This window comes from Erithacus rubecula (genome assembly GCF_903797595.1).
Source record: "Erithacus rubecula genome assembly, chromosome: 11".
NCBI lineage: Eukaryota > Metazoa > Chordata > Aves > Passeriformes > Muscicapidae > Erithacus > Erithacus rubecula.
This window is the reverse complement of record NC_136663.1, coordinates 23,232,899-23,245,836: the sequence shown is the minus strand read 5'-3', so window position 1 is coordinate 23,245,836 and position 12,938 is coordinate 23,232,899. Positions and strand designations below refer to the sequence as shown.

Below are 12,938 nucleotides of genomic sequence, written 5' to 3'. Positions count from 1 at the left end.
GGGGAGGAGAGAGCTGTGTGGGGATGTGGCTGACCCACTGGGGAGCTGCCCATGCCTGCAGGCTCTGCAGGGCCCTTCCCCTCTCCCTGCACATCCCTGGGACACCCAAGGGCAGCCTGTGTGGGGGAGTTGCCCAGCTGGGGTCTGTGAAGCAGCCAGACAGTTCTGCTGCTTGGGTGGCTGGTGGGCATTGGATCTTTGTGCTCAGCCTTGCTTCTGCAGCTGCTGGATTTCTACACAGAAATGTCTCCAGTGTGACCTAAGCCTGCACTTGCCTTCTGGCTGGGTCTGCAGGGCTGGATTTTGGGGTATTTCCTTTCCTCACTACACACTAATGGGGGTCCCTTAGTGCCCTCCCAGGATTTCTCTCCCTTTTTCATCCTTGTAGAGAAGTGTCAGAATATTTTTCCTGAACTTGACTGTTCCTCTTTCCACAATTAGGCCCTGGTCAATCAGGGAGGAAATTATGTTTTGTTTGTTACAGTCATTTTTGCTGCATTTTGCACTTAATTCTTCATATATGGGTGCTGTTCCATCACTGGGGTTCTTAAGGGAGCTGCACCTTTCAGTATCTCTGCCAAAACCTCTTCTCCCAGGCTGGCCCAGCCAGCTCTGGCTGACTGCCCTCTTGTTCCATCAGCTCTGGGCTGAGGAGGCAGCTCTGCACCACTCTGTGGGAAACCTGAACCTTTCAGACATGCATTTTGAAGGCTGAAATGCTGATATTAAGAATGTGATTGATGCATTCCAGTAAATTCAGTTATCAGTGAGTCAGCCAACTGAGACTTGTCCACTACAAAGAAAACCAACTTGCATTTTCAAGATTTCCCTAATGGTTCAGTTTTTCATTTTCTGAGGTTGTATTTGTTGCCCCTTGCTCTTAGGAGAGCTTAAGTCAGTTCTACTTCCTAATCTTGCTCACACTCTGGCAGAAGGTTGCTTTATTTGACTGAACAGTGGAATGTATAAAAGCTTGGCAATAAAACCTGTTTTAGGAAGACTGGCAGAGATGCAGTTGAAACCCTAAAATATGGGTCACTGTGATAATGGCTGGCATCTAATACAATTTACTTTCTAACACTTGCACATTGCAGCATGGCTCATGCAGTTGTTTAGCTCTGCCAGACAGTGCACAGTAAATCAAAGTTGATATAACTCTGGGACAATCCACTTCCAAGCTCTGTTTTGTTTGTTTTTTTTTTTGTTTTTTTTTTTTTTTTTTTTTTTTTTTTTTTTTTTTTTTTTTTGTTGTTGGTTTGTTTTTTTTTTTTAACAAAAACTGCTGGAAACATTAACTTGGAAGTTGAGAGAAGGTATCTCAGTGTCTCCTCTAAAACATAAATGATTTTTTTTATTATTTGTTACAAGCTCTCTGCAGTTACATTTACAGTCCAGTCCCATCCCATGACATGCAGCCCTTTGGGATGTCTTGGGACAAGGAGTGTTCAGGCCATGATGGACCATGTAGGTGCTCCAGAAAGGAGCCCAACAGGAGCAGCTCTCTGGTATATCATGATGCCAAGCTAATGAAAGCCTGCTCTCTCTTCTACACATGCTCATGAATGTGCCTTAGGATGTGCAAGTTGTTCCCAAAGCACTTTACTGCTCTTGTTATGAATTCCACACAGAATGTTGTAAGAACAAGTATTGTGGATGCTGTCACAGCTTCCCAGAGAAAAAATGGCATGTTTGGACAGTTATGTGATCAACAAAAATAGCTTCCCATGTCTCAGGTAAATGCCTGTTTCTTGCTCTTTTGGCAAGTACAGTTCCTGACATCCCAATGAAATCACTGGGGTGCTGCAGCTCTGTCACAGGGGATGTTTTCTGTATTAAATGAACAAAAAGCAGAGTGTGAGGCAACAGAGTTTTTAACACATATGTGTTGAGCTTTATTGACTATTTCCAGCTAAATAAAAAAAAGTCAGCATAAAAAGGGGTGGAAGCAGCTGAATTCCTGATGTTAAGATAAAGCATTTGTTTTAGCATTTTAGTAATTAAATTATTATTTCTTGTTTCAAAATAATTTTAACCAAAAATTCTGAATTAAAATGGTGAAGCAACATGTGAATAAATGAAACACTGTTCATTTTGTGTTAGAAGAAACATTTATGTTGACCAAAATGTCTACAAAACAAGTGTCCAGCCTTACTTGCCAGAAGAGCCCTATGAGACTGGGAAGGGAACTGGAGCTTGAAGCAACATTTGGACCATCCTTGTCATATTTCATTTAGGAGTCTTTGTTTCTGGAGAGTAAGGACCTCTCTAGAGGATGCCTTTGACTGCTCAGTTGAGGAGTTCCTGCATAGCTGAGTCTCTTAAGTTAGACAATGCCAACACCCTTGTGTGTCAGATACTTTTAATGAGTGGCATTTTTTAACACTTCAGGACAGGGTGAGCAACTGGCTGTTGCTTTGCCTGGCTGCTGTGTACACAACCCCTCGTTGTGTTTCTCTGCTTCCTCAGGGGCACAGCTGGCTCTGACTCTGTGTCTGCAGGTGAGGAGGGGAGTGCTGAGCAGAAATGGGATCCCTGGATGGCTGCTGCCTTGGTCTCTATTGAATGAAGGGAAAATCTCTTGATTTAGGTTTCAGCTGATGACTGTGATCTCCCCATCATCTCCTTTTGTATACTGTTCCCTTTCCCATGGGGTGCTCAGGGCTCACAGATGGGTCTCACATGGCAGAGCTCTCCCCCCAGGCCCCAGTTCAGGGGAAGATCCAGAGCAGACCTGGGTGGTGCAGCACATCCCAGAGGCTCAGCCCTGCTCTGAGCCCCTCTTTCACTGGCACTGATGTCCTGCTGGAGGCAGCAGGGGGATGCTGCAGAGGGGACACAACCTGCAAGGCAGCCTTGGCTCTGAGACTGATTGTACAGGCTGGGGCACCTCTGATCACATCACAGGAGGGGCTGGAGATGAGTGTTGGGCAGGAAGAGCACAGGGCTGCTCATCAATTACCATTCAACTCCTTCACTCTTATTAAAATCTTTGAAGCAGTGGGTGAGCTGAAGAATCAAGAATCAGCTGTTTCCTCAGGTTTGCTGAGAAAATTTGCTCTGGGAATATTATTATTCGTGCTGGATATGGAAGGTGTTTGTGCCAGCTCTAATTAACTGTTCTCACTAGCACAAAGATGTTCTCGAGTGAAAGCCAGTGTGTTACTCTATTGATTTGGATTAATTAATGTGAAAAGGCCAAGTATGTAATTTTGTACTTGAACTTTTAGATCTATATTCGAATTGAAATCACGTTATGCAATGATTGAATATTCTCCTGGTCTGGCTGGGGAAAGAAGTTTCAAAATGAAGACAACTTTATGTTGGAGAAAATCTCTGAAATTAAAATTTGTCTTCCTTTCAAGAGATTCTCTGGAATGTCACTGCTCCCCCAGGAAGGATTTACAGCTCAGTGGTTTTGAATGTACAGGAGCCTTTGTGGCAATTAAACCAGCAGCACCATATTAATGGTCTCTGGGGGGTGTGTAGGAAAATACAGGGCAATACATTTACCCTTGGACCTGACACAGCTGTAGGTTTGGGTTTTAAAGGCTGAAAGTAGTAATGTGAGACATCATTTTATGACTTGGCTGAGTTCAGCTTGGTCTTCAAATTAGACAGATCATTTTGTAGGTCAAATATTTAGGAGCAGCCTGCTAAACTGCTGTATTGTTGTTATACAAGCTAAGAATAAACACTGGAGGTCACTGCATAAACATCCAGGAAAAGAAAATAGCTCAGGATGGAATAAACCAAGCAGAGCCACCCACAGCTCCAGGCTGGATTTGCAGGGCCATCTGCAGATGGGAGGGAAGCAGGGGAGGCTGTGTGGGCTGGCAGCCCCATGTTCCTGTCTCAGGTTGTGCAGCTGATTGCTTCTGGTTTTGGAATGACTTCAGCAAGACCTCAGGGTGAGATAGGGCTGTCACAGCAGCTGTGGGTACACAGAGCAGGAGGGGGGACTCAATGTGTTGGGCTGGATGCTGATTCCAAATTTCTGAAAGCATTCCCCATCCCTGTCCTTCTCCAGTGCTTCTGAAGAGGCTCTGGATTATAAGGAGCTTTCTAACATGCCAGATGGTCCTTTGGCTGTGGCACAGTCTGCACACACCTGCCACAGGCACACACCCTGAAGGGCTGCAGCTGCTGCCTCTGAGGCTGCTGACTGAGGAATGAGAGGCTAACACACTTCCTCCCTACAGACCAGCAGCACACACGGGTGTTGAGCAATGCTGGAAGAGTCCCATGCACCACATGCAGCACCTGTGGTGTGAATGTGGCAGACAATGCATGGCAGGCAGTGCATGTGGCTGGGAACAGCCAACAGGTGATTTCCCACCCTACCTGGCAGGAGCTGTTTAAGTGGGCAGGGTGTTTGTGTAACTGTCTCCAGGTCAAGGACTGGGTCAGTGGAAATGTGGTTAACCCCAGGCTAACAGGGAGCTGTTTGGATGGCCAGGACAATGGCAGCTTTTGGGGCACATTTGCCTTTGCCATGCTGGATGGCAGAGTTGGGAATGAGCACTGAGCTCCAGCCTGAGCCCCCAGGCCTTGGCTGTCTCTGTGCTACCTCCCTGTGTGCCAGCTGCAGACACTGCCCTAAGTAGGTACTTATCATCTCTTGGACGTATTTTGGGGACAGCTGCCTGCTTGAAGGGTCACAGCTGTCAGTCTTGCCTTGGTTTGAGCCCGGGACTGGGAAGGAAATGAGGGCCAATTAAGCATATTTGGTCTGGTGCCCTATTTTGGTCTCAGTTCTCCATTCAGTTGAAGACATCCAAATCCCCAGCACTGCAAGGAGGGCTCCTCTCTTGGCAGCAGCAGGCTGGGGAAAAATAATTGCCTGATCAAAGTGCTTTGAGAAGCATTTTGCTGTATTTGGAAAGGAGGTGCTTAGAACTGACACTCATCCCCCTCTCCAAGAAAAACGGATACTGCAGAAGCACAGACAGTTCCAACATAGCTTGAGCCCCTCTGAATAATGAAAAATAGGTTTGCAATAAGCCTTTTGGACCATTTCTTTCTGTGCTTTATAACAGCTTAAAGTTTCAATTAAGATGTCATGGATAGAAATGCTCGCCCTTTCTCCCTGACCCAGTATTCTAGTGTTAGCCCATGAAATGCAAACCCAAAGTGAATTGCCTTTATAACAGCAGATACCAAACACCAAATGGCTGGCTGAAATGTTAAGTGGGGAGAGGAAAGCTTGATAATTCTCTAATAAGGTTTGCAAAGGAAATGCACTTTGCTTTCATTCAGTGCTTTTGACGAAGTTGCTTAATTGCACTAAAAGGTAAATATTTGGTATTAATTTCCTTGACAATTTGAGCTCGTCTGGTGTAGCTGCTCCTGAAGTGCTGCCTCTGCCAGAGCAGCTCATCATAGAGGGAGATGGAGGGGCTTTACATCTCCAGTTTGCCTCTTTCCTTAAATTTTTCATTACCAGCCATGGCTCTTATATAAAGTGCTGGAAGGGCAGCACTGTGCAGGGCTGTTTGCAGGAGCTGTTGAACTCATTAATGTCTTATAATAATTGTGTGTGTCAGCACATTCAGTTGTGCTTTGTGATGTGTGGGCAATGTCAGCCCCACGCAGCTGCAGTGGGGTATCCTGGCACTGCTCACATACACCTGCATGGCCAAAAGAGTGGTTCTCCAGGCAAGGAGAATCTTCTGTGTCTGCTTGATGCTCTGGGGTGGATGCCTAGAACAGAGGTAAAAAGGTTAAGAGAGTAAAGTGGGGATTTATTAAAGGCCTTCAACAGATACACCTGGGGCAGTAAGAGGCTACACCCAAAATGGACAATGGTCAGGAGTTTTCCAGACAGATATAAGTTTGGTCCATTTACATATCAGGGGTTAATCCTCCAGCTAGAGGTAATGAAGTCATTTACCCCCAGGTTTGCTTCCCCACAATTTACTTTTGTTTATATATTTGGCTGTAGGGTGTCTTTGAATTCCAGGCCCAGAGGAATTATTTTGTCTGACCAAAGTGTGAAGACAGTAGCTAACACTTTTATATAGAGTCATGCACTAATGCAGCACAGGATTTGAAAAATTAAATTAATATTAATATTAAATTAATATTTTAATGTCCAAACTGTGTTTTTCCCTCACAGAGGTGAGGTAGGTTTACCCTCACAGAGTCAGAACTTTGTCTCCAGAGCTGTGAGTATTTCTGTGCAAAATACTCCCTAGCTGCAGGGAGTGTTTAAAAGTAACACTGCTTTTCTGACCTGCTGAATTTGGCAAATGGCTTTGAGGAGAAAGAAGTTAAATATCCTAAATTAATAAATATAAGTTAATATTAGTTAAATATAATAAATATTTGCTGTCCATGTTGAAAATGAACTCTGGAGCTGCTGCACTGAGGCACAGTCTGCCAGGGAGTGCCCTCACAGTCATTGCAAACCAGGACCCTGGGACACCTTGTGCAGGCAGAATCCTGAATGTGGTGGTGTATTTTGGAAAGTATTTGAGCGTGGTTTAGGTTTCAGTGTTTTGTTTTTAAATTTTGCTTTGTTTTTCAAATATATGTGTGATGACCCACCCTGAAGGGGAAGGATGCACCTTTAGAGTGGGTTGTCACACTATGGTGTCAGGAGGAAGTGGAGAAAGGGCTGCAGGCTCAGGGATGTGTGGCACCATGAAGGGTGGCATTTGTCATTTCAAAACGTGATAAAAGTGACTGGCATGGTTGGAGTAAAATGCTGGGCAGCAGTGAGCCCTTCATGTGCTGGGTGTGACGTGTTCTTGGTGTGCTCTGGTGTAAACAGCAAGAAAACAACAACAAACCAAATTGAAAACGCAAACAAAGAAAACAAAAAGGTGTCTTCTGTCACCAGGGCTTAGCATGGAAAAATTTGGGAAGCAATACATGATTTATGCTGATTTATTCAAAGAGCTACCACTGTATATATATTTTCCTGGCACTTTCCCTCTGAGGCAGCTGAAGACTGGGGTTTTCCCCAGGGATGTAGCAGTGCTTCAGGTGTCACCCCTGGTCACCTCTCTGTGCCTGTGCAGAGGGGCTCCCTTAGCCCTCCCACTGCCCCTTTCCTGGCACCCACTCACTTTGGTACTGCTGCCAAGACCTTCCAAAGGAGTCCTTTCACAGCCAGCACCTGCCAAGGAGAGCTATTGGCATTGCCACCATCCTGCTTTTTATGGCATTGTTCTTTCCTCTTTTTATTTTATTTTTTCTTTATTTTTTAATTTTTTTAAAATCTTTTTTTCTCCATCAGAAGTTTGGTAACAGATGTTGAAATTTGTTCCCATCTGAGGATATGAATAGGACCTTGATGATAGAAACATAGCTAAAGAAAATTGGATACTTGCTTTTGGTTGCCTCTAACAGCTCCCACACAGGGATGCAAAAGCAAATGCAAAAACCCTCTGAAATCTTGTTAATAGTTTAAGGAGCAGCTGATACCTCCTAAAAACCTCCAGACCATAAGGATTCTGTTGCTTTGTCTGACTTTTCTTTAGTTCTCCTTCATTGTTCTTCCTAGTTAATGCTATTTGCATGAAAATGGGACCTTTTGTTTCTGAAGAGCTGATCCATCCCAGATACTTATTCCTCATTTGGACACTGACCATTGGAGCCTGAGTCTGTCCAGAGAGTGTAATTAACTCGAATTCTCCACACACTAATCCTCTGGGATACTGGGCTCATTTCCACAGCATCTGACTGTGATATAGAAAAGGGTTTCTCACTTCAGGTGGATTAAGTATGCAGCAGAGGCTGAGTGAACGTGGTTGTAATGGAGAGTGGGGTGCAGTAAGACCACAAATGTAAGTTCTATCAGTGCAAGCTATACCCTTCTGAAAGGAATTTCCCCACAGCCCTCCAAGGGCCAGATTAAAGAAATGAAATTTTCATGTGTGGTTTCCAGCTGTGTTTTAAACCCCACTTTTCCTCTGGGGGCTTAGAATCCTGGAGCTGCAGGCACCTGATGTGCTGCCCTTTGTTCCAGTGGGAGACCTGCAATGCAGCTCCATGGCTAGTTTGTCTCCTACAATTGGCTTGTGGTGCTGCTGCTTCATCTTGTTTGATTGGAGAAACCTGCCTGATGGTCCTTTCTGCTATCTTCATTAACACTCAAAACATCACAAGGCTTCTAGGTGTCCTTGAGCTGACCAGCAAAGTCCTTCCTTCCTCTTGGCTCCCTGACAGAAAGACATTCAGCTGTTTTGACATTTGACATTTTCTGTTTTGACATTTTGTATATAACCAAGAAAATAATAGATTGTATCTTGAGCACTTTTGATAAGAGGGATTGTGACCTACATGGTTCTCTTTACATCTGTGTTTAAAGGACATGAGGTGGGAGCTGGGCTGTAATCCTATAATGGAACTAGGAAGAATGTTAGGAATAAGATTCTTGGACACATGCTGTGGAGTTCTAGAAAAACAAATGCTTCATCTAATGCAAACAAAATAGTTTTCAGTACAAGAGTCTGGCTGCTGTGGTGTTCAAGCTAAACAATCTGATAGCTTGGTAGTTAGAATGGGTGTATTTACCCACAGAGTTGGATTTTTAATTGGCAAAAAGTGGGAGAGAGACTTGGGACATCTTCTAAAGATGTTTTGTGACAGGTGTTTGTGGGCATCCCAAGGCAAATGACACAGGCTAATTTGAGAGAGCAATAACCCATAATAGCATAGAGCATAAAAATTATCTGAATGCTGTGATTATGTACAGAAATAGAATCTGGGATTAGAGTCAGTGACACTGCTTGGTTTCTGCCCCGTTGTCCCAAACCAATGAGATATTATTCCAGCCTCAGTATTTTGTGCTGCAAAAGAGAGGGGCACTAAAGGTGCCACTAATGCTGCTGAGTGCTGTGTTGAGCTTTTTTTAACCACTGTAGCATGGAGTGGGTTACAAATGCAAATGTGTCCATGGCATTGCTTTACCCCACCCTTTCCTGACAGCCTGCATGTGGCTTTTCTGAGGAATCACAAGGCAACGTGTGTCAGGCTGTGGGTTTGAATTGAGGGTACTCTGGCTCCTTTTGAGTGATTTTTGCCGTGAGAGATGGGCAGAAGTGAGATGGGCCAGGAATAGCCCATCCCTGCTCGATTCTACACTGGAGGCTGGGTGGGATACCACAGGACAGCTCAAAAGGGAACAAACACCCCTCCTCACACAGCAGGCTCCCACCCCAAGGTCTCTGTGCAGTCACAGGCAGGAGTGAAGCAGGGTGTTTTATACCTCAGGCTTCCTTTTGTCTTCTCACTGCTTAAACAAAAAGGTCTCAGTAGCATGTTTATTATTAATATCCAGTTATTTTGCTCTACATGAGGGAAACAAACCTACCTGCAGGACTTTTACTGCTATGCTGAGCTGAGTCTGGCAAAATTCAGTCCCTTTTTTCTGCTGCCTTCCAACTGCAACTTCTTCAAACCACACCACTTCCTATCAGTATGAATTAAGTCAGTCAGGTCTCTGCTGTCTGCAGCTTCTTGTATTTTCTTTCCTAAGCTCTTCTTTAAACTGATAAAAGCTGTGTCAGACAGTGTCCTTCACTGTCTCAGTAGTGATGGCAGGCCAAGTAGGCCCAGGTTAAATGCTGGGCTCTGGGAAGTGGCTTTACTTGTAGTCACAAAGTTAATACTTACCCAGGAATGGCTGGGATTCTTGTGGTGTACTCCAAAATGTAATCTAAACTGGATTTCCTGGGTTTGTAATGCTTAGTTTTGGATTAACAATTGCCCACCAAGGTTTATAGCTCTAAACTGCTGATGCTTGCTCTCAAACATTGTCCTCAGTTTAATGCTCTTTTTGTCTTGGAATAGAGAGAAAGATTAATAGGGATCTGTAGCATACAGCAGATGTGGATGTTTTACATCGTTTGCTGTCTGCAAATGGCACTGATTCAGCTCTTCTTCCAGGAACACATTTCTGATTTTTCATTTTAACACTGTCCCACAGCAACATTAGAAAACGTGGTAAATGCCATTCTAATGAAGTGACAGTGAATAAAATCAGAATAATAGGAATAAACAAAAGGAAGGAGGCTGTGGGCGTCCTTTGCATTTCCCAGTAGCTAAAGACACTGATTCATTAGTTTGTTGCTATGGCAGACCTTTCTCAGCAGCAAGAAACCCAATGGAGGGAGAAGTCTCAGCTTTGCTAAAGAGTTCAGTGCCTCCAAAGAGCTGAAGGCAGAGGCAAAGGGAAGGAAGGATAAGGACAGGGATGAACAAGCTGGAGCACCTGGCTGAACTGTGGCTTTGCCAGCTGCAAACCCAGGAGCAAACTGCATGGGCCAGGTGTGAGATCAGTGTCCTCCCTCCAAAACTGGAGCCACATCTGCGTGTCCCTGGCACACCAAGGTCAGCCCTGGCAATTCTTCACTCTGTGGTACCACTTAGGGTGTTTTTACTTCGTGAGACTTCCACCATTAAATGCAGCAGATGGAAGGAGCATGCAAACAGATTTGCTCTGTGGGGAAATAGCTGTGAAGGGAGCTGGGGCGTGATTTCTGCCTCTGCCTATCTGCAGCACTTCAATTTCACAGCTAAATTAACTATTTCACTTCTCAGAGGGCTTCTGTCTAACAGCTAGAGTGCTACAAATTTGTCTCTCCTGTTGCTGTCCTTCTGCAGAGAGAAAAAAGGGGAATTTTAAACCATTTTGGCAGCAGTAAAAACACTAAAATATTTTGAGAGAACAAAGCATAGCGAAGAAAATGTCTATAAAACCCTTTTTGTTTCTGTTGAGAATTACTTTTCTGAAGCTTTTTTTCATTACCACTGATCACAGATGTGATATTGTTCATGGTAAATACTTTTCTCCATTCATTTTACTTTCTCATTTTTTATTCCCAAAATAGTGAAAAGTCTGTGGAATTTTCTGCATGCCTAGTACCTGTGTTGATTCTTTCAATTTGGGAGATAAATGCTTTGGTTGAGATTTCAGTGGTCATTTGTAAATATCATTGGTGATGTTTTCTTTTAAACCTTTCATTCTCCCCAAGCCAAACAGATACTTCCTGAGCCTGACACACAAGATATTAATTGTACTAGAAGACAAGAAGTTTGGAAAGCAAAGGACAGATGTCAGAGTTAATCTAAGTTTGAGCCTCACTGCTTTCCCAGGTGGGTGAGGCTGCAGGGAAAAGAACATTTACTGCTGAAACACATGCCCAGTCTCAGTGAAACCTGCAAAGAAGTGAGTGGGGAAATTGCTTATGTGAACAGGATACAGGCTTGAATGTCTGCAGCACTTGGCAAGAAATGTGGCAGCCCCAGGGTGCATTTTTGAAAGGCCTCTCAATTGGAATGCCTTGCTTGGCCCAAAGGGTGAAGTTCCTCAGCAAAGCAGTTTCATCAGCTCCCATGACCTGCTGTGCTTTCAGTGCTGGTTCAAACCTTCTGCCTTTCACTATCTAAATGCAAAGCCAAGTGGAAGTAGAAAACATGCTCTACAGCAGATCTCTAGCTCTCAATGCATTTTGTTTTAGAATAAACTAATGATTTTAAGCTAAGAATTGTGTGTGTTAGGAATGAATTCTTGGTTCTTGGGGGCAAATTGTTCCCAGACAAATCCCTGGGATTGCTTTCTTTTTCTTCATACAAATTTCAGGTTTTCAGACTTTTTATCCTTTTGTTTTTCAGTACTTTACATCTTTTAACATTCTCTTGGTGATACCCTATGCCATAGCTTAGATATAAATGCCTGCCAATGAGCAAGCTGCTGCAGTTACCCACCTGAGCAAAGAAGGGATCAGACAACACTACATTTTAACTGGACAGTGAATGTTCAGAGGCCCAGAAACAGTAACATCCAGCAGGGAGCTTTTGAGTAGGAAGTGTTGCCTTTACAAAATTCAGATTTCTTCCAGGAATGCAGAATGAAAGTCATTGCTGTGCCCTGTTCATTGGTGTTCTCTTAGCACTGCAGGCCATGTGGAGAGGCAGGAGCTCAGACCATGCTTGGCTGTACCCTGCCCATGGACAGGGACTTACTTTTACACACCTCAGCCTGCTTGTTTCTAGAAAAATCAGTGGCCAGGATCACTGGAGAAACACAGAGGAGATGCTCAGGAAAAGAAGAAATATCTCAAGCATTTTTAACTTCTCCTTTGTACAGTCTTAAAATTCTTAATCCGGTCAACATCCCAGTCCCTTCTAAGCAGGAAGATAGCCTAGAAGCCAAAAATGCCTAAATTTACTGTTCATCTCCCTGCTGTCTACCAGCACTCTAAATTAAATAACTGTACAAGTTACTTTATGGTCTGTGGAACCAAGGACAGCAGGATAACAAAACAAAGAACAGGCTTATTTGGAATAAAGCTGAGCAACAGAGGAAGCATAAAACTACAGGTGAGCTTCTAGTCTCAGTTACTGCATTGTAAGCCCAAAGTCATGTCAGTGAAACTAATGGAGCTGCCTCAGGCTACAGAAGGGCAATTGAGATCAGTTTTCTCATACATTTTGGCATTTTCTGCCTCCAGAAGTACTGACACAATCCCTGTTCCCTCTGTTCAGGCATTGTCAGTTAAACTGGAGGCCCTCTTGGCATGGCCTACTGCTTTGAGATGTAAAATAACTCTTTTGCCTCAGCACTGTTCTCTTGTATGATTTGTTAACTCTTTTTCCAAAAGGAGCCTGAAGTCTCAATGGTAAAATCTTTGTGTCTGCTGAAGTATAGTTAGTGAAGAAGGACCTGATGAGAATTCCCTCTCTGCTGGCAGGGATATCCAGTCAGTTACCCTGAAGTTACTGAGGGAATCAATGGAAATTGTTATTGTGAGGGAATTCTTGCTGGATTATCCTGGTGAATTTTATTTTCAGGAGATTTTTCATAGCCAGGACATAAGGGAAATACACAGTCCATATCTTCTGAGATGCACACCTGAACACCAAAAGGACTCTGACAACAGCAGCACATACATACATAGGTCTGTGTTGGTTCAGTGTTCCCAACTGGA

General features: G+C 43.9%; 1 long non-coding RNA gene across 1 annotated transcript in view; it reads left to right on the top strand.

Annotated features, from left to right (window-relative positions):
• Positions 1-7,088: 7,088 nt before the first annotated feature.
• The window catches only part of LOC306806575, a 222,926-nt gene continuing 217,076 nt past the window's right edge, over positions 7,089-12,938 (top strand). The window contains exon 1 of the long non-coding RNA XR_013775499.1: positions 7,089-7,101. This is a non-coding gene — a long non-coding RNA (uncharacterized lncRNA). The remainder of the gene's footprint in view (positions 7,102-12,938) is intronic.